Here is a 22317-nt window from a genome sequence, read left to right on the forward strand (position 1 = left end):
ATATTTTCTCTCAAATGGATAAAAAATCAAGCCGAGATTGATTCGAACTCCCATGGACGGCGAGAAAAGCCAGTGCTTTGTCCACTTTTTTTTTTAACTGACTCACTGAACGTGTTTCAGTAACTTACTTATTGCTAATTTTACTTGCTTCACTCGTTTAACTTGCTTTTTCTAATAACTTATAACGACAGGGACACGAACACAGAAACATCGAGAACAGTTAAAAATCATAGATGCTCTCCCGCCGGGAATCGAACCCGGAACTCCATACACCAAAGGCGCACGTGCTAGCGACTAGACCAGCGGGAAGGGCACCACTCTCTCCCTGTGTCGTTAGGGATTACGACCACTGTCTTGCCAGCTATCACTTCTGTGGGTTGTATACTATGATCACATGTTTCTTCTCTGCTAGAAGAGTAAAACCTACATTATATGTAATACATGAGGTATTTAGACCTACATGCTCTTCATATAATGTAATAAAAGGGTCATGCTGGGAATAAGAAAAAGAACATTCCTTGGACAAAACGGAAACTATTGGCATCAGAAATATTTATCTACGAGGCATGCGCAGTAGTATATTTCAGAATAGTTGCTGTTTTGTTCAGTAAACGAAGAAAGGGGTATAAAAAAGCAAATATGTCGCGTCAACGAGATCGACCAGATTTGACAGGGGCGGAAGCAGATGTATAGTAATACAACAACTTCGCTCAGTTGATACGAGCCGAGCCGGTTGATATCACTACCCGAGTTGGTCTTTTGCTTGGGCTCAAGAATTCGACCGTGCAGGTCTCAGCCTTAATTTTAAGAAGTACAGTATATACTTATATTGGTGATTACGACATTTGAGGCTGTCTCGTAATAATAATAATAAAAAAACTCTTGTCTTCTCGTTATCTAGACGAGACGAGATACACTAAAATTGCCCCACGAGATGCACCAAAATTACGAGAGGAGACGCACCCTTGCCGTGAGCAACACTAAAAGTATCCCACATTACTGCCTACATTTCTCATGGCTTTCGGTTTCCAGTCTAATCAGGCCATTATTTCAAAACGAGTTAAAACGAGCTGAACGAGCGAGAGAGCCATTACAAAACTCGACTCAACTCGAAACTCGACCTCGAAAACAGCGCCTTGGCTTGGAACTCAACTCAAGAAAAATACCTTTGACTCGACTCGGATTGAACTCGAGTCGAGTCGAATTTTGGCTCGACTCCTGCTCATCCCTATTCGTATTTGTATTTTGTTTCCACTTCAACAATTTCTACTCTTTTTTTTTCTTCGTTTACCTATTGTTTCTGGATTTCTCTGTCGGTGTCGTCCTTTATTAACACCATGCATTATTCTTATTCCCAGCTTGTGACCCGCTTCAATGTCTTATTCAGTTTAGGCTTTTCTCCTTACATTGACTTGACATGTGATTGATTTAATTCTCACTTTCCGCGCACGACCGATGAAAATGTTTATTATTATTATTATTATTATTATTATTATTATTATTATACTATTGAACTTGCACGGCGAAATTACTGTATAATACGATATCATTTCAGTAATTTTATTCCATTGTATGTTATTTAATTTATTAATGGGCACTAAATTGTCTCCAGATCAACGAATAAATTAACTACGGCATGCACTTTGGTGGAAATATCATTACATGAACATGTTTGGAACGAACCAATAATCTTATTGTAATGATATTTCCACCAAAGTGCATGCCGTAGTTAATTTATTCGTTGATCTGGAGACAATTTAGTGCCCATTAATAAACTAAATAACATACAATGGAGTAAAATTACAGAAATGATATCGTATTATACAGTAATTTCGCCGTGCAAGTTCAATAGTATAATAATAATAATAATAATAATAATAATAATAATAATAATAATAATAATAATAATAAAACATTTTCATCGGTCGTGCGCGGAAAGTGAGAATTAAATCAATCACATGTGAAGTCAATGTAAGAAGAAAAGCCTAAACTGAATAAGACATTGAAGCGGGTCACAAGCTGGGAATAAGAATAGTGCACGGTGTAAATAAAGGACGACACCGAAAGAGAAATCCAGAAACAGCAGGTAAAAGGAGAAAAGAGAGTAGACATTGTTGAAGTGGAAACATAAAATACAAACACGAATAGGGATGAGCACAAGTCGAGCCAAAATTCAATTCGACTCGAATACAATTTGAGTCGAGTCAAAGGTAATTTTCTTGAATTGAGTTCCGAGCCAAGTCGCTGTTTTCGAGGTCGAGTTTCGAGTTGAGTTGAGTTTGATAATGGCTCTCTCGCTCGTTCAGCTCGTTTTAACTCGTTTTGGAATATTGGCCTGATCAGACTGGAAAGCAAAGCCATGAGAAATGTAAGCAGTAATGTGGAATACTTTTAGTGTTGCTCACGACAGAGGTGCGTCTCATCTCGTAATTTTAGTGCATCTCGTGGGGCAATTTTAGTGTATCTCGTCTCGTCTAGATAACGAGAAGACAAGAGTTTTTTTTTATTATTATTACGAGACAGCCTCAAATGTCGTAATCACCAATATAAGTATATACTGTAGTTCTTAAAATTAAGGCTGAGATCTGCACGGTCGAATTCTTGAGCCCAAGCAGAATACCAACTCGGGTAGTGATATCAACCGGCTCGGCTTGTATCAACTGAGCGAACAGCTCGAGTCGGCTCGGTTGGGATGAGCCGATGACCCGAGCCGGCTTAGTTGGAACAAGCCATCGACTCAGCTCAATTGAGCCGATGGCTCGAGGTTTCTCGGTTGGGATGGGTCACCTACTCGGCTCATGTGAACCGGTTCGAGCCAGCTAAGTTGAAACTAGTTCATCAGCACGTTTCGACTCAGCTCAACTAAGCCGATGGCTCAAATCGGCTCGGTGTGGTGAGCTGTTGGCTCGGCTCACTTCTCGATTCGGTTCGATATTGAATGAGCTGTAAGCCGAGCCGCTCGAGCCGTTGAGAAGCCCAAACCCGGTCCCAGCTGTTTTGAATATGTTTGGATGAAGCCTATAACTTTTAACAATTTTTTGCTCGAGCCCGAATACTTGCCCCTTCGGAACTCAAACCCAGAACGTGACCGATGTCCTTGCCTCCTGAAGACTTCCAGACGACCGAGATCGACAGTCAATTAGCTTTTACTATTCAGATACAAACCGTATATCTTTTAAAGATTATACATGGAGTTGATATAATAATAATAATAATAATAATAATAATAATAATAATAATAATAATAATAATAATAATAATAATAATAATAATAATAATAGTTTTAAACTTGCCCTGAAATTTGGCAAAACTTACTTAAAAGTAGAGATTTCGGGGAAAGGGTTCCGTACCTTCAAGACACACCTCTGCAACTACCAACATTTTAAACTAGAACCTTTTATTGAAGTTTCATGTAGAAAGTATGTTTTGAGGAAAATAACTGTAATAAATATAACTGAATATCACGCGACAATAAGGCATATTATAAACTAATTTTTAGAATATGCAGAGGTAAATATAAAAGCTTTGCTACAAAAATACCTACACAGAGCATAATTCAATGAGCTCTGAAATACAATGTAACGAAATAGCCTATGAGATTCAGTCTACAGAGCAATTGTTACTTAAAGAATGGACATACACTATTTCGAGAATCGAGACAAGACGGGAAATGTTTACGATACTTTTCGTCTCGTCTCGATTCTCATCTCCAAAGAGAGACGAAAATTTTGATTTAGCCCTGACCCGTCTCGAATGTAAAATGTTAATTCTCATGTTATTTTGTTTGTTTTAGAAACGAAATGAGAAACTCCTCTTCTCGTGAGCAACATTAAACCAAACCGAAATATTCTTTCCAAATGTCACGTTTCTCCTTGTAATGTTATGACCTGAGCGATAATTTAGCTTCTAGCTTTTAATCTTCTACGAGATAATAATAATTATTATTATTACTATTATTATTCCTGAAGATTTGATAGTTCAAGTATTGAAACATCCGAGTATTCAAATATCTGAATATAATAAAACGTATGTTATCGCTGATCAATCGCCATCAAAAATTCTAAAGTAAGAAAAAAAAAATTGCAACGTGCATTCGCAGAAGCACCTTGACCACTGAACCGCGATCGCTACGCGGTAAACGATCCGTTTTTAGTCTGGTTACGTTAGGTTTCTTTGTATCCGGTTGCAAACTTGTATGTTACATTTTTCGATTCAAAATGTCTTTCGTATTTCTTTTATGAAGTCGGCAAAGTTTATATTAATAACTTGAGTTTTTCTTAAACCACTGGTTCACAAGTTCGTTCTTTCTCCACACGAAACTACAAATATGACAGATTGAATTCTCATACTCCCCATTTCTTTCAAAGCAGTCGCCATTACCTGGTCAAAGACTTATTTCCGCCACGATTCATATTAACCAAAATAAATTCATTTTTCGGAAGCGTAACTTTCACTTTCCGGATTTCGCAAAATTATGGAATTCAGTTATACTCCGGAATTCAGAAGAATTTCGGAACTCGGAAAGAGTCCGGAATTTAGAAAATTCCGGAATTGAGAAAAACTCCGACTTTCGAAAAATTCCGGATTTTACGAATTCCGGAATGTTAACGAAATCAGAAATTTCTAAATTCCGGATTTTTCCGAATTCCGAAATTATTACAAAATTGGAATTTTCCGAATTCCGGAATTTGTCCGGCTTTACTTTCGGGAGTCCGAAAACTAATAATTCCGGAACGGGCTATCCCTAGTTTATACACAACCTTTCAGAACACTAAGCTAGTAGCTGTCTACAAACAAACAAGTAATGCAAAGCATGTTGTATACTGCAATACGTCATGTATTAAAATCCGACACCATGACCCTTTTATTACATTATATGAAGAGCATGTAGGTCTAAATACCTCATGTATTACATATAATGTAGGTTTTACTCTTCCAGCAAAGAAGAAACATGTGATCATAGTATACAACCCACAGAAGTGATAGCTGGCAAGACAGTGGTCGTAATCTCTAACGACACAGGAAGTGAGCGTTGCCATCGCCGCTAGTCTAGAGGCTAGCACGTGAGCCTTGGGTGTATGGAGTCTCGGGTTCGATTCTCGGCGGAAGAGCATCTATCATTTTTAACTGTTCTCGATGTTTCTGTGTTCGTGTCCCTGTCGTTATAAGTTATTAGAAAAAGCAAGTTAAACGAGTGAAGCAAGTAAAATTAGCAATAAGTAAGTTACTGAAACGCGTTTGGTGAGTCAGTTAAAAAAATAGTGGACAAAGCACTGGCTTTTCGCGCCGTCCATGCGAGTTCGAATCAATCTCGGCTTGATTTTTTATCCATTTGAGAGAGTATTGTTTCTTTTCGCTACAGGATGGATTTTCTCTTTGGTTTCATGTCAAACATGCTCACGTAATGAAAAGACGCTGTAGATGATAATAATAATAATAATAATAATAATAATAATAATAATAATAATAATAATAATAACAATAATAATAATAATAATAATAATAATAATAATAATAATAATAATAATAATAATAATATGAAATATTAGTAGCTAACTCGTGTGTGTATTTCGACAATATAATGTTATATTATTATGTGGAAATAAGTAAGGCTGGCTGGCGCCCGCCTCCCTAATTTTTTCGATGCGCCTTATGGGTCCACGGTGTCCAACGTTGGTCCCATCTCAGTATCACCTCCTGTTTTCTCGATATAAGCTATCGACATTTTGCCTAAAGAGGGCTCTGCCGTAGCCCCATGAGTACCCATGACAATGACTCTTCGTTCATTTTGCATTGAAATCGCTTACTTTTCTGAGTACTATGAGTGCATACTGTCCAACGTTGGTCCCATCGCTCTACAGTTTCCCGTTCTCTCGATATAAATTGCTAATATTTTGTTTGTAAGGGAGATATGGCATTACAATCATTACGTTTGAAGAAGAACTGAGGAAGATATTGCCTTGCCACAAACAACACCTATTATTATTATTATTATTATTATTATTATTATTATTATTATTATTATTATTATTATTTTACTTACCACTAATGTTGTCTACCTTTATTTGCAATGCAATGTGTTACTAAAAAGCAAATCAAATAACACTGCTCGCCCCCGAACTCGAAATACATGATTTACAGTTCTCTGTGTTAGGGAAAAGCACATTTATTATATTATTCTTTCGAATAACACGTTTCACAAGTTACTTCACTTTCAATGTGTAATTTCATATCATCACTAACAATCATCTTGTTCCAATAGGAAAATAACCCCCTCCTGCAAAAGAAAAAAAAAAAGAAAGAAAAGAAAAAAACCTGACCGTAGCGAAAGGGCGTGAACCTTCTTTAGGCGATTAATCGGGTCCAATATTTCAATAAGTTTCTGCACACAAATATTTCAGTAAAAGAGGAAAATTTATTCAAACTTTCTGAATACCTATTTATGGGCGAAATTTGGTTCCCTTGGAACTTTTTAAGAGTTTGAAGGGCCACCATTTTGAACATTTTCATCTGATTATTCTGGTTAACGAACTCATCAAGATATTTCAACAATTAATGTTTGTGCCAAGTTTCGTCTCAATCCGCTGAAAATTAGGGTGGTTATGGCATTCACAAATAGCGTTATATATATACAAATAGATAGATAAATAGACACACAAAGGGAGAGAGAAAAAGTGTTTTTCTTCCTTCTCGCACCTGTGGTGCGTCAGAGCTAAACCGGGCCCCTTTGCAAAACGTATTGACCAGCCTAACCTAAACACAAGCCTCTTACTTGCTAACGTAGAAACGTGGTCGGGAGGTGTAAGGCATGTAGAAATTGTATTTTTAGTAACCATGAGTATGGTCGACTTCCATGTTTTTCCTTTTACTTTTTGCAGCTACTTCGGAACGTTCAATTTTTATTCTTTACTAATTGCAAATGGCGTTTACATTCAAAATATGTTCATTTGTTCGGATATTCTTCTCTTTCGAAATGAAGACAAGAACAAAAGCAATACGCAAAGACAAAAAGTATTATCAGTACTAAACATTACCAATAATAATTGCTACGAAAAACTAAATACGACCTCTTTTACCATCTCTCATGAGTTGTATGTATTATTAACAAAAATTTTTAAAATGTCCTCGCTTAAGATTCGAACTGGCGACCTTTGCATTTGCAAGCCAGCACCTTAACCACTACACCAAGATCATGGCATGGTGATCGTTTAGTTGTCGGCGTATTTGTTGTATTTGTGTTTTATATTCCCACTTCGACAATTTTTACTCTTTTTTTGTAAGTTTAACAGCTGTTTCTGGCTTTCTCTTTCGGTGTCGTCCTTTATTTACACAATGCACTATTCGTATTCACAGCTTGTGCCCCTCTGCAATGTCTTATTCAGATTAAGCTTTTCTTTTTGCCCCTCAATAAACATTTGATTGATTTAATTCTCATACTCTCCACGGATGGAGCGCAGGAATGCCAGACTCGAAAAATAGGTGTACATTTACTTTCCTGACAGATCATACAGTAATTATCTTGCCCCCTGCAATTACCGAGCACTTATGATACCTCCTTAACTTTTGGTTCTGCTAAGTGGGGTAATGTCATATCTCTCATTACAAATACTTTGTAGAAGCATAAGGAAATTCATAAGTGAAACAATTTAAATTTTTGGATCACAAGATCTCACGTATTTCAATCAAACATTTACTTGTACTCCTTATACCTGGAGAACTACATATAGGGTAGACAAACCCAAGCTATCACTTAACTCACAAGTAAAGGGCCCAAATGGATGAATCGAGTTGAGGCATGAGTCATAATGCGCCTGATAGAAGATGTGAAGATATGTATATGTGCAAAGTTATAGCGGCTAAGCGCCATAAGAAACGGAGGGGGAGAGGGTCAAAGTTGGTGAGTGAAGGGCTATGTTATGTAATTGAAATACATCAAATATACTGTCGAATCGTGAAAATACTGAAATATAGACAAAGCAAACGGTGATAGTTTCACATATTGGCAAAAGAAGAATGGGCAGAGCAAATCACAAACCTCCGCCGCCATTTAAAAATCTGTGATATTTTTTGAAATGGAAAGATACTCATGTAATATATCAATTAGTCAATTATGAACTTTAGTGATCGTTATCTGTACTTATTTGGAAGATTTAGGATCAATTTTATAGTTAGCCCTTTTTACATATTTTCACATCCGCTATCAGGCGCATTATGTCTCATACCTCAACTCGATTCATCCATTTGGGCCCTTTACTTGTCACTATGATTTGCTTATTCCGTAGAAAATACGAAAACTTGATCTAACGGAAGTTCAAAAATTTTGTGGCCCCTGACTGTAGCTCCAATATATTTAATTCAATCAAAAATTTTCTTTTACGCCTTATATATGGAAAACTGCATATAGTGTACCCAAACCAAAACCATCAATTAATTCAGTATAATGTGCTTATTTCGTAGAAAATACGAAAAGTCGATTTAGGGGCCGTTCAAATTTTTTTTTTGCCCCTGATCCAAAAGCTGATTATTGGCGAAGATCTCAATCTCTTGATCCATTTCTTTGGATCATTCCTAAAATTCTTGGTTAACAATTATTTCGTGTCGTGTAAAGTTAACTTGAAAAAACTGTAATAATAATAAATGAGTATCTGTCTGAGTATGAGTATCTAATCAGTGTGAAACGTATGAGTTCCAAACCATGCAAATTCAGTACTCTAATTTTAAACAGTACATCTATAACTACTTGTTGCAATAGACTAACAGGATCAAACATAGAACCCGTTGCAGGGTAGCTGAATCCATATATATATATATATATATATAAAAAGAAAACATATAAAGAAAGGTATTACTTGCTATGCCTTACTGATTTTTTTCTATGGTGCTAAAGGTTGAAACAAAAAATCGTTAATTTGAACCACTTCCGTTTGAACACACGTTACAAAAGAAGATAGAACCATCCTTGGGAAGCAAAATATTAGATTGCAAAACTTCGATATTTTTTCAGTTTTTGCTTTCCGAAAATGTAAAACCAAAGGAACACGTAAATTCAACCACTTAAGGTTTCGATATATTGTTACGGGTTCTGATAATGTTTGTATGATTGATACGTTGTATCAACCGTAAAAAACATTTGTCGCTATCCAATACCATTTCTGTTTCATGGTGATAAATTTTGAAACCGGAGATAGCTAATTTGAACCACTTCCGGTTTGAACAGAGGGTTAACGGAAAAGACGGAATCTGTTCTTGTGAAGCACAATCGATTGTAAGAGACCTCAATCTCGACATCTGTTACCGTTTTAACATTAAAAATCAGCACTGAAAGCGACCGTAGAAGTAAATCTCGTTTTCGTAGATTGTTGTGGGTTATGATAATATGCTCCCTTTAGACACTTAATCGATTTAAAAAAAAAAAAAAAAACTGTTTGCGGCTATCTATTAACATTTGTGTCCCATGTGATAAATTTCGAAATAGGAGTTGCTTAATTTGAACCACTTTTGATCCGAACAGAGGGTTAATGGAAAATATTCTTGGCCAGCTAATCGATTGCAAAAAACCGTATCTGGATATCTCTTTCTAGTTTGCTTTATAGAAACAAAGGATATAGTATACATGAAGCTGCATCAGTTCCCGAAGGAGCAGGACGCTCATACTTTTAGGGATTATTCATTGAGTATCTACGAACTTACCAAGGGGGTGACAAAGTGACTTTTATTTACTTATCGACTAATACGAAATTAAAAAAGAACGTACCTGTACTTTATATCTGCATGTGTAGTGCCCTGGTACTTTATCTATGGCTATGTGTGTGTGGGGGGGGGGGAAGGGGGGGATTTAACGCATATCGCATGTCTTGTGCACATGGATACTTCTTACTATTGCACTACGTAGAAAATTTATGGTATTTCATGTAGAAGTGGTAATAGAACACCGAAGAAACGCAGATCAGGGGGTTCTCATGTATACTATTACCGAAACAAATATTAAAACCGGAACTAATAGCAAATTTAAAACAGTTCCTGTTTTGATAGAGTGTTGTCAATAGTCATGTTACGTTGCATTAAGACATTGAATCGATTATTAAGAAACCGCTTCTCACTGTTACCGTTTTCGAACTATGGCAATAAACGTTGAAAGTAAAAATGGCTAATTTCGACCGGTTTAAACAAAGCTTCAACGGAGAAAATGGAACCTACTCTTGGGACGCTGAATATGTTACAAAAAGGCACTTCTTAATATCTTTTACCATTTTTGCTCGCATATAGTGCCAAATCCATAGTTTTCGATATCACTGAGATGAACAGTCACATTTCTGATGCCGTTTAAATAAAATTCAACCATGCGATTTGGGGGACGGGGAGATAGATAAAAATGATCTCAAATAACCAATATCAGTGTTGAATCCATAGTTGAATCCTGTTGTTTTCCGGGTTGCTGAGATGAACAGTGACAGTTCCAATGCCGTGTCCACAACATGGGGAAGGATAGATAGATACAGATATTGAAAATGACCGATATTATTAGTTTTCGAGGTAATGAACATTGACATTTCTAATCCTGTTTAAACCCAAAATCAGGAACGCAAGCAGGGGAGGAGGAAGAGGGAAGAGAAATATAAATATGGTCGAAATTGACCGATATCAAAGATCGCTTTAGTAGCAGGAAAAAGTGACTGACTAACGAAACATATCGCGTTTTTTTAAAAAAATTAACCCAGCGAAGCGATTAATTAATTGATGGTAGTAATCTATAAATATAAAAATGAAATATATAAATATAAAAAGTCATTATGTTTGTGACTTGACTCTTGAACCATCTAACCGATCTCGATCAAATTTTACACACAGATGAGGTTCAGGCCAGGAATGTTTTTTATCATTTCACTTTGACGCTACTTAGGGGAGGGGGAGAGGGCAGATATAGTAAAATAAATAAAAATAAAAACGACTACCTTTGTGATTTAATAATTCTTGAACCACGCCACCGATCTCAATCAAATTTTAAACATAGGTGAGGTTTGGCCCTGGTATGTAGACGGTGCAACTTGAGGAAGTGGGAAGATACTTAAAAATGAAAAAAAAAAGAAAAAAAAAGATCTATGATAGTGTCGAATCCATAGTTTTCTGGGTCACTACGATGAACAGTGTTACTTCCGATTCTGTTTAAATTCCAATTCAGTCCCGAAACTTGGGAGTGGGGAGATATATAAAAATTGATCAAAAAAGACCAATATTAGTTTCGAATCCATAGTTTTTAGGGTCGCTGAGATGAACAGTCAAAATTTCGATGCCCATTCACCCATTCATGTCCAAAATGAAACGTATCCCCCCTGTGCGAAGAACGGATACTATGCTATTATTATTATTACTAGTAGTAGTAGTAATAGCAGTACGGTATACATTCAGAATAGCCCGTTATAAACATAAAAATTCCGCGTTTAAAACGAAATTAAATGAAATGAATGAAGTTTCAAAGTCTCATGGTTATACGGGTTAGGTTAAGGAAACGGTGATGATAAGAAATGAATGAAATGGTGGAAGAAAGAAAGTGGGATGAAACGGGAGAACCCTGAGGAAACCCACGTACACAGTGTCTGTCAACCACAAAGTTCACTTGGCGCGAGCTGGGATCGAATCAAGAACCCTATGCACCAGAGATGAACGTTCTACCACTGAGTCACAACGAACCCACGGTTAAAACGACCGAGTGCATATGAAAGAGGGCTCCAGAAAATATTAATTTTTACTGGTGGGGCATTTCTGCACGACGTAGGATACAGGTATTTCATGTTTACAAGCGTAATGTATTGTCAAACCATGACAAGTTTTATGCTATGGTTAAAATGAGTCAATGCATTTGGCAGACGGCTGTGTAACATCAATTTTGAGTGGCGGAGTTTTTTTCTGCAGAACATAGCAAAGGTGTATTCTGTATAAAATTGTAAAGCATAACAAATACTCTAACATTTACAAGTCCGCTGATTTTGTGCGATTTAGCTTTTTCCATTTTCCTACTCTGTGGACATATCCTCCGTCACTGACGCGCTGCTTCCTACGAACGAATTCCCGCGCGGGCATCTCTGCTGCGCTTCTGCCTTGACTCGGTTAGACATCATTCTTTCTTTTTAGTAGACAGCTACCACAGGTTGGTTACTGATTCTGTACTAGTCTAAGTCTTTTTGCACAGTAGATTTTATGACGTTCGTCTATACGATAATACTTTCCTAAATTCTGATTAAATGCTGTATCGCCGGACCAATTATAGGAAGTTATCAGGTGAATTGAATTGTTTTTTTTTTTTTTTTTTTTTTTTTTTTGGAGGAAGAGTAAGTGACTGTCAGGTGAGGGGAATAGTTAAGTCAAGAAAGTGGTTGTTTTTGATGGTTAAGTTTAGAGTTACCCCTCCGCTTTATATAAGAATCAGGAAAATTTACAGGAGAAATGAGGAAAGAAATGATAATTTGAAGATTTTATTTGATGTTTAGGAATGTAAGTTCGACAGGAGAGTTATGTTTAATACGAGAAAAGATATGTGGAAGTTAGTACTATTTGCCGGATGCGGAAGGTTTCAGCAGCATGGTAGTTGTAAAATATGGCAAATATGGCGAACAGGTGTAACGAATGCGCAAAAATAATGAAGTGAACCTTTTAAATTTTTGTGAAACACACGAAGTACTGAAGTTAAGCGAAATGTAACAATTTTTAATACTTTAAGCGTTGTTTTTTTTATGTTGCAAAGTCCAAGGGCACCTTCAGACTGGAGGGGCAACTCTAAACTTGGCCGTTTTTGATGTGGTAAGCGGCACTGTATATGGAGTTGGAGGGGATTATTTGGGGGACAGATACATTCATAATTTACTAGTGGGAAAAGCAGTGCGGAAATGGCGCGTAAATGACAAAATTGTAACATCATGTTTGAGTTTTATTGAGTCGTACAAAAATAACGCGCGTCAGTTGTTGAAATTGTGTGATAGCCGTAGTCTACTAAACAGGCGAACAGTTTGTTGTAAGTGTTGAAATGCACTTAACCCGTAACTAGTGTGTTACGTACGGGTCAGATCGCTGTAACCAATAAGACTCTTCATGTATATTTTTCATTGGGGTACGGGTTAGTATATTTTCCTAAAATTTGTATTGTAATTTGCTATTTAATAAATACACACAAATGTCGCGAAAAAACATTATAAAATGTTTTCACATTGCTCGTCTTTTATATTTAGTATGTTTACCTTAAAAAAAATGTTTGAGTCATTTTGACCTGTCCAGACCAGTTGCGTAGCATATACCCACCACACTAGTTAAGGGTTAAACTACAAAAAATAAGAGGAACATTTACCCCAATCTAATTTAGTACTTTTTGGGGTAATAGTATACATGACAACCCCCTGATCTGCGTTTCTTCGGTGTTCTATTACCACTTCTACATGAAATAGCATAAATTCTCTACGTAGTGCAATAGTAAGAAGTATCCATGTGCACAAGACATGCGATATGCGTTAATTCCCCCCCCCCCCACACACACACATAGTCATAGATAAAGTACAAGGGCACTACACATGCAGATATAAAGTACAGGTACGTTCTTTTTTATTTTCGTATCAGTCGATAAGTAAATAAAATGAATAATCCCTAAAAGTATGAGCGTCCTGCTCCTTCGGGAACTGATGCACCTTCATGTATACTATATACAGCGTTTTCCAACTCTCATCATTTATGTGTATCTAGACCGCCGCTGATGCGTCAGCTCGATACGGATGTACCTCTCGCTAACGCTCGGTGTTTCCCTGGGTAAGTCTTTACTTTGACTCCAACTGTGACTTTAATCGGTTCTTATAGGTTCAGTAACTTCCTGGAACTGTTTGTGCGTGAGTCACTTGTTGGAACTGTTCGTGCCTTTGGTGTGACGTCTTAGTTCATATTTTTCCCACTAGGTGTCTGTGTAGTCATATGGTAGTTTGTTAGTGGGATGTCACATGTTCTGTGTGAATGTATGTGTGTGCTGCTGTTTGTGGCATGCGGGAAGCGCGTAATTGAATTGGTTGAATTGAGTTAGAGGAAACCTATCATAGTTGTGGTCTAAAGCTGAAGATATTTTCGACGTATTGTAAAAGTGGATGTTTATTGGTTTCTTGTTTGTAATAATAGCAAGTGTGCTCGGTTTAATAAAACGACGTGTGTGCGGTAAGGAACATTTTTCAGTAATGTTGAGTATTGTGCATGTGTTCTTGGTATCTTATTTTTTCGTGTGTGGAATCAGCAGTTATGAGTTCATTATTCATGAGTGTTCTCCTATGGCGAAATGGTGAGTGTTTTCTTTTTTTAATTCATATTATTTTTATTCTTGATTTGTTTTTCATTTGAGTATTAGGCAAAGTATTTGGTTTGCTGCTGCTTGTCCTATTGTCTTGTTGAGATGTAATTTTTTTTTTCTTTGTCATGCACTGATTTATGATTAGAGACGAGTGTTTTTTTTTTTTTTAATTTTTCCCTTCTTATCTTAGCTTTATAGTAGTGGTGTGATTATTTATTATTATTTTGGATGTTTTTATGGTACCTGAGCGGGGGGTTTGGGGGGCGGTAGCCCCCCATTTAGATCTGAAAATTCATAGTCACCGCTTCACCTGAATTGATGTTTAGTAACATTGTGGCTCTTGTACTTATAGTATAATTCTTAACATCGTATAGTAACATTGTGGCCCTTGTACTTATAGTATAATTCTTAACATCGTATAGTAGCATTGTGGCCCTTGTACTTATAGTATGATTCTTAACATCGTACATTACTTTCACTGTGTTAGTAATTGTATTCGATTCATGTGATCCGGTTCCGGGAGCAGTTTCGGAATGATTCCTAAACTGCTCCCGGAATCGGATCACATGAATCGGTTGAAGTCACTGTTTGACTCAAAGTAAAGATTTGCCTTTCCCTGCCCTGACTCGCCCTTTGGGAGGAGGGCACCAAGCATAAGTTGCTTCGTGTTTGTTGTATGCACCAATTTTTATGTCATGCGTCTACACGGTATTTTGAACAATAATCACTAACAAGTGAGCCAGGGTCAAAACCTAGTAATTTAGGGAGAAACTAAATAATATTCCTTATTATTTTCGTGTAGTCTGACGATACAGCTCTAATACCTTGGGATATAGTATACGTAAGACCGTCTGAGTTACAGAAGAAGCTGGACGCCCATACTTTTAGGGATTATTCATTGAGTATCTGCGAACTTAGAAAGGGGGTAACAAACCCACTTTAATTTACTTATCCACTGATACGAAAATAAAAAAGAACGTACCTATTTGCCCTTGTACTTTATATGCTATAGCGCATTACATTATATGCAACAAGGATTTTGGTCTGCATCACGATATAAATTTAAAAATATTTAATATTTTTCGAATCGAAATCAACAAAATTTATTCTAGAAAGTAAAAATAGAATGTTAAGCACATATAATGAAGACAACGTTAGGCTATGTGATCTGTGGAAGACAACGCAGTGATTTAATTTGGTAACGTATAAATATATAATATGAAGTATCCTCGCCCACGGAATTCAGGGGGTTCTCATGTATACTATTACCATACCTTGAACTATTTCAGTTTTCTTACCTTTATCTTTCGCAAGTTAACTCGAATTTATACTTTCGGTTCATTCTACACAAAGTAGGGAATTACAACGTAGAATAAAGTGTTTAGTCATCAAAATTACTGATAAAATGTTAGCACCTAGGAGAAAGAAAAACGCTGAAGAACCCATGACTTCCTCTACGAGCCCTAGTCCTTCGAAATGGACAGTAAAATCACATTTGCACTTTCTTTCATAATAGTCAAAACATTGCAGACAAATATTATTCTTCTTCTTCTTCTTCTGCGGTTGTTTCTTGCCTTAGCGAAGATCGCTCTCCCGGCAATTATATTCGGTTTGATGAAAAGAAAAAGATGAGGAATTGGGATGAATCTTTAGAGATGTTTATAAGATGCTGAATAACTTAGTTCTTTGTAAAAAAAGATAATAAGCAGTTAGAACAGGTGGGGATAAGGTGAAAATGAACGAATCTACATTAAAAGGGCCAGAACCGTGAAATTTATGAAGAATAGAGAGAAATGGCGTGCGATATTGTTGATAGAGAGGGCAAGAGAAAATAAGATGATCGATAGAGCCAGTGTCGAGACCACAATTACAAAGTGGAGTGGTACGTTTTCGGAGAAGATATAAGCGTTGAGGAGTATACAGAATGTGAAGTCTGTTACGGAGCAGAAAATGGAGGTAGGAGGGAGAGAAAGGATGTTGAATAAACCAAGATGGAGAGCGGAGAGAGCAAGGATGGTGCCAGTACCAACGTGCCTTAGTACAGGAGGCATTATAAGCAGTCCAGCGTTGATAATGAAGTGTAATAAGTCGTGGAAAAAGGTCAATAGGCGAGACTGAAAGATCTATGGGAGTGCCATGCAGGGCTCCGAAACGGGCTGCGGCATCGGCAAGAGAATTCCCGAGGATGTTGACATGGCCTTTGGACCAAATTAAGCAAGTAGTATAGTTGAGGGAAGTCCGGCGGTATACAAGAAAACGGATTTCATAAAGAATCCAGGAGGATTTTGAGGTCCAAGGGGAAGATTGTAAGGATTGGAGGAGAGATTTAGAATCAGTGGCGATACAGATAGATGTATACTGATGCTGAAGTGAATGAAGAAGAGTCGCAAACAAGGCATAAGCTTCAGTGAGAAAGGTAGAGACATAATGGGGCAGTTGAAAGCTGAAACATTGTTGAAGAGAGGAATCGTAGAAGGCTGATCCCAAATGCACGCCCTGGCCAGAACCATCGCAGTACAAATGAACAGTGTCCTGTGGGAGAGGAGGAATGGATGAGGAAAAGCAATGTTGGTAAGTTTCGGGAGGGATAAGTTGGGTAGAAGGGTATTGGGGAAAAATTATAGAAAAGGATTGGGAAAGAACTGGATAATCATGCAAGTAGCAAGGGAGAGTATACGTGCGCTGGATGGGTAATAGATGTGGTGCAAGATCTAGATAACTGGAGTATATGAAGGGGAGAGATGCGAGATATGGAGAACGTTTGCGGCCTGTATGAAGGTGTCGAAGCAGAGTGAGTTTAGGGAGGAGAGAGGATCGTGTAAATTGGAAACGTTGAAGACAGAATTTGTCGGAGAGGTGTTTCAAGTGAATTGCTAAAGGTGGAACTCGGGTCTCAGAATAAAGCGCAGTGGCAGCAGTGGTGATAGGGAGACTAAGTGTACGGCAGAGAGTAGTATATTGAAGGGATTGGAATTTTTGAAAGACTCGAGAAGGAGATGGAGATAGAAAGAAACCACCATACGTTAAAATAGGTAAGTAAACCTGTTTATATAACAGGAGAAGAACACGAAAATCTGTAGACCAAGTAGAAGTAGAAATAGAACGAATTAAACGTAAGAAGGATGATGTTTTTTGATGTAGAAGATGATAATGGGGGGTCCAACGTAAAGAAGAGTCTAAAACGATTCCAAGGTATTTAACTGAAGGACGGCGAGGAAGAGTGATACCGGTGAAAGTAAGGGAGGGTAGGGCGGGAGAGCGTTTGCGAGTAAAGACTAGAAAGGAAGTTTTGTTCCAGTTTATTCGTAAGCCATGTGTAGAACACCAGGTGGAGAAAGTGGTGAGAGCTGAAATGAGTTGAGGTATAGCTAGTTGTGGGGAGGGAGAAGTAATATAGAAGACTAAATCATCACAATAGGAAAGAACCCGGACAGTGTTACTGGTTTGGCGAAGAATTGGGGCCAGAAAGAGATTGAACAAAAGAGGAGATAATACAGAACCTTGAGGAAGACCTTGAGAAGTGGTGCGACCTTCAGAGAGTTGGGAACCGAGGCGAAGATACAAAATACGTTGGACCAGAAGGTTGTAAATGATGCGGAGATATTTCGAAGGGATGCCTTGTTGCCAAAGTATATCTATGAGATCATAAAGGGGAACAGAGTCATAAGCCTGAGAAAGATCAATAAATACGGCAAAAACAAACTGGGTACGGGAAAAAGCAAGCCAAATATCAGAGATAAGAACAGACAGACAGTCAGAAACACTGGAGCCTAGTCGACAACCGTATTGTTGTTTGTAAAATAAAAGGTGGTGTTCACAGAACCATTGGAGGCGTTGTTTCAGAAGATGTTCGAAGACCTTTAAAAGACATGAGGAGAGGGCAATAGGACGATAATGTTCAGCGATACCTGGTTGTTTTGTGGGTTTGAGGATGGGGATAATGACATAATCTTTCCACTGAGGGGGAATTCGTTCAGAAAACCATACAGTATTATATAAGGTGAGTAGGAAGTTCTGGTACAGTGGAGGAAGATGTTGTAGGTGGCGGTAATGTATACCGTCTTTGCCAGATGAGGAGTTGGGTAGGCGGGATAAGATGAGAGAAAGTTCAGACATAGTGAAAGGACGATGGATAGGGGTTGATGGTTCTGGAGAATAGAGAGGTGAAAGCCAGAGAGGAGGGAAGAGACATGTGGATGGTGCTAACTGGGAATGGAATTGATGAAGCCAGGGAGAGGAAATAGATTCACCAGAGGGAGGACGACATGTCTTGTTACGAAGGGAGCGGTAAAATTTCCAAATGGAGGATAAAGAGGAACCATAACGGAGGTTGGAACAAAATTGGCGCCAGGCATTACGACGGGTTTGTTGAAGAATACGGGTCGTAGTGGCTTGGGTTTGTTGATATACCAGGAAATTGGAATAGGAACGAGTGGCGAGGTATGTTTTAAGGGCTTGACGCCGTCGGAAAATCCATTGTTGACATTCCCTAGTCCACCATTTAGGATAAGGCGAATGGACATTAGAGGATCGAATGGAGGGAGACGGATCAGGGTGGGAGTGTGATACTGCTTGAGAAAGGCGAGAACAAAATGCAGTGTGAAGATGGAGAGGATCACTAGACGAGGGAGGGGGAGAGAAATGGGCAAAGCAGGAAGAATAAAGAGACCAATCGAGGTTAGTAGAATATGGGCGACCTATAGAGGAGGAGGATGAAAAGGAAGGAGAAGTAGAGTTATGTAAAATGATGGGAAAGTGATCACTGCCATAGGGATCGGAAGTAACAGTCCATGTAAGGTGGCTAGAGTAAGCTGGAGAACAAAAGGTGAGATCAGGTGCGGTAGGAAGTTCACGGGGACGGGGAAGACGCGTAGGAGTACCAGTATTCAGAAGAGTACAGGGTAAGGTGGGAAGTAGACGATACAGGGCAGAGCCAGCGGGGTTGGAAAAAGGAGCCCCCCAGAACGGGTGATTACAATTTACGTCGCCACCCACAATCCAGGGAGGAGTAAGGAAATTAAAAAGATAGAGCCAGAGATGATCAGGAAGGTGAACGTGAGGAGGAATGTAGAGGTTAACCAGGGTGAGAGAGTGAACGGTGACCATTTGACATTGAACTTCTGGGTATTGGATGGGAGGAGGGTGTAGTACGTAAGGTAAAGAATGATGAATGCCGAGAGAGAGTCCCCCTCGACCGTCTGGGCGAACATCATGAAGCCAATGGTAGGAAGGGGTGTTAAAACGGTAGGAATCTGTAAGCCAGGTTTCTTGGAGTAAGAGAAAAGACGGATGAAATAGAGATATGAGGTGATGTAAGGCATACATTTTACTGCGAGAACTCCTCATGTTCCATTGTAAGAGAGTAGAAAAGCAGGAACCAGATGATTTTATAGTGAATGTGATTGTAATAGCTTGAGTATGGTGATGCAAGATTTATAGTCGGGAGGAGAAAATTTATGTTGCGATTTTTCTAAAATAGAAAGGATGGACGAAACAGCGGAGGAAAAAGAAGGTATAGGATCTGCCGCATTTGACGGTTTCTGAAAAGCTGTGACAGTACTGGGAAGGGGAGAAAATGCTAAAGGGGATCGGTCAGTTGGAAGAGGTGGGGGACGGGCAGAAAAAGAAGGCGAAGAGTGAGGACTGAGAGAGCGCTTTTTTCTAACACCGGTAGGAGAGGAAGGAGAATGAGAAGTGGAAGGCCGAGAAGTAACAGCTGAATATGAAAAGGAAGCGGAGGTAGGGATAGAGGACGGAGTAAAGCTAGAATTGGCAAGGGAGGACGAAGTAGAATGGGGAAGTGGATCTCCCTGTAAGGAGCGCTGTGCAGGGGTCGTGGTTAAATAGCGTCGTTTGGCATCGGTATAGGATAGATGTTCTGTAGCCATCAGAGTATTAATTTGAATTTGTATAAGGCGTTCAGGACACTGAGGGAAGGTAGCCACGTGGTCACCAGCACAGTGCTTACATTTGGGAGGTGCAGAGCAGGAGGAAAAGGGGTGGCCGGGTAGGCCGCACCTAACACAAGATTGTTTACCACGACAGGCCTGCTTAAAATGGCCGTAAAAAAGGCAGTTAGTACATTGCTTGAGTCTCGGAATATATGTTTCGACGGGAAGGTGAAAATAGAAAAGGTTGCAATGGGAGGGGAGAGTGTTGGCATCAAAAGTGACTACGATTGTGCCGGTGGGGATGGAAGAATCCGTAACAGAAGGTGGAGAATCGGAGGTTGGAGGTAAAGAAGAGTCAGAGGTAGGGGGAACTGTAGAAACATCAGACGAAGAACGTTTACGAAACATACGGCGAACATGTAAGATTGGAGCGCTACTGCGTAACGCAGTGATGAGTTCATCGTCCGTTAAGGACGGATCGACTCCTCGTAAGATACCCTGACATGAAACGGCGTAATTCGGAATATAAGCACGCCAATTATGTGCCGCTAATAAAGGATGTTGTAGGAAATCGTTGGCTGCTTTGCCAGTTCGAAAAAAGACCTTTAAACCCTGGGGGCCAAGAGTGCGAATATCTGTGACATCTGTAAGATTGTTATTATATAAGAGTCGACCTAACTTCATAGGATGTTGTTTGCCCAAGGCAGACGTGGAGGACACGTGGACGACATAAGGTCCTAGATGGTGATTTTTATAACTGTTGTTGGTAGTGTGTGCATAGGGCACAGTTGTTATATGAGTAGTAGAATTAGTAGATGATGAAGTATCCATCTTAGTTGATTGGAGCACATGTCCGTCAGAGGAGGCTGCCATATTTGGCAGCGACGAAAGTGAAAAAAAAAAAAACCTTGCACTAATGCACCACACACGTAGTAAATAAAAGGAAGAGAACACAAGTCAAAGACACTATAATGTGAGAACAACGAAACTAAAGAGCACTCAAAATCAGCTGTAGACCTAGCACAGAAGTACACTCAGTCGAAGCTCACAACGTCTTAAATCAAATATTATTCACGTTATGAATATCCCTCCCAAGAACTAGTCTTGTCTTAGACCATTATCGGTCAAATAGGTTGGTGCACAAACTGTATAGTTACGTGTGCTACAAGTACAAAATTTTCTTATGTGTACCTCACACGGAGGATTTGTGATTCAGGAAGAAAATTGAATAAAATACAGGACATAATTCGGGAAGAAAAGAGGACACAATCGGGAAAAAGGTCAAAATCGGGAAAGAAGTCATACAGTGAAAGAGGACTGAAAGCCAAGTTGAACAGGGCAAAAAGTTAAAGAAAAGTGGGAAGTGTAAAATGAAAAAAGAAAGAGTATAAAAAGAAGGGGATGTATGTACGTGTAAATGTAAAATAAGGTGTAAGTGTTGTGTAGGTGTATAGGAAATCCCACTAAACTCTCTTCCTCCCACAGCACCACCACACAGGAGGCACTCGCCGTAACGGCAACTGTCGAACTCCTCCCAAGAACTAATTCTCTTATTTTTTTTTTTTTCGAAACAACTAACTTTAATTTACGCCTCGGACATAAGTCATATATGCTATTATTTTTATTAAAATATCTTCTGTGTGCCTTACAAGTAGGATTTTTAACTGAAAACGAACTTTTCTAAAAGCAAATGTCACAAACAGGATAAAGACGTTTCAAAACTTGAAGAAATTCAGATTGAAAGAGGAATAAATACCCAGAAGAACGGGGCGAAAAAGATGGAGAAACGTAAGAAATGTAGAAAGAAAAAGGATAAAGGAAGAAGTGGATTTATCAACGAATAAATGTACAAAGAAGAGAGATGTAACTGTAGTGTATATGTGAAGGTTCCACTTGACTCGTTACCTTCACACATCACCAAGAAATCATAATATGCACTCGAAGGTTGTCACTGCTGAACCATCTCTTGTCAGCAGGGCTACCAAAATGTGAACACAAAAAGTCGCTAAACGAGAGACGAAATTACTCGAATTTTAGAATAAAAGTCGCTTAGAATTATTCGTGAACTTCCTTGACTTAGTGTCCTTCAAAAGATATATGCTGGACCACATGACA

The 22317-nt window shown here is 38.6% G+C and overlaps 1 protein-coding gene across 2 annotated transcripts in view; it reads right to left on the bottom strand.

Annotated features, from left to right (window-relative positions):
* Nucleotides 1-21325, bottom strand: part of LOC145674495 (uncharacterized) — a 115624-nt gene extending 94299 nt beyond the window's left edge. For both annotated transcript variants that reach the window (XM_081744635.1, XM_081744636.1), the window contains exons 1-2: nucleotides 21278-21325; nucleotides 15610-15856 (exon numbers count right to left, since the gene is read on the bottom strand). The gene's annotated coding sequence lies outside the window, so the exon portion shown is untranslated. The remainder of the gene's footprint in view (nucleotides 1-15609; nucleotides 15857-21277) is intronic.
* Between the last annotated feature and the right edge of the window lie 992 nt (nucleotides 21326-22317).

Source organism: Thermobia domestica, chromosome 17, assembly GCF_964235325.1.
Source record: "Thermobia domestica chromosome 17, izTheDome1.hap1.1, whole genome shotgun sequence".
Lineage (NCBI taxonomy): Eukaryota > Metazoa > Arthropoda > Insecta > Zygentoma > Lepismatidae > Thermobia > Thermobia domestica.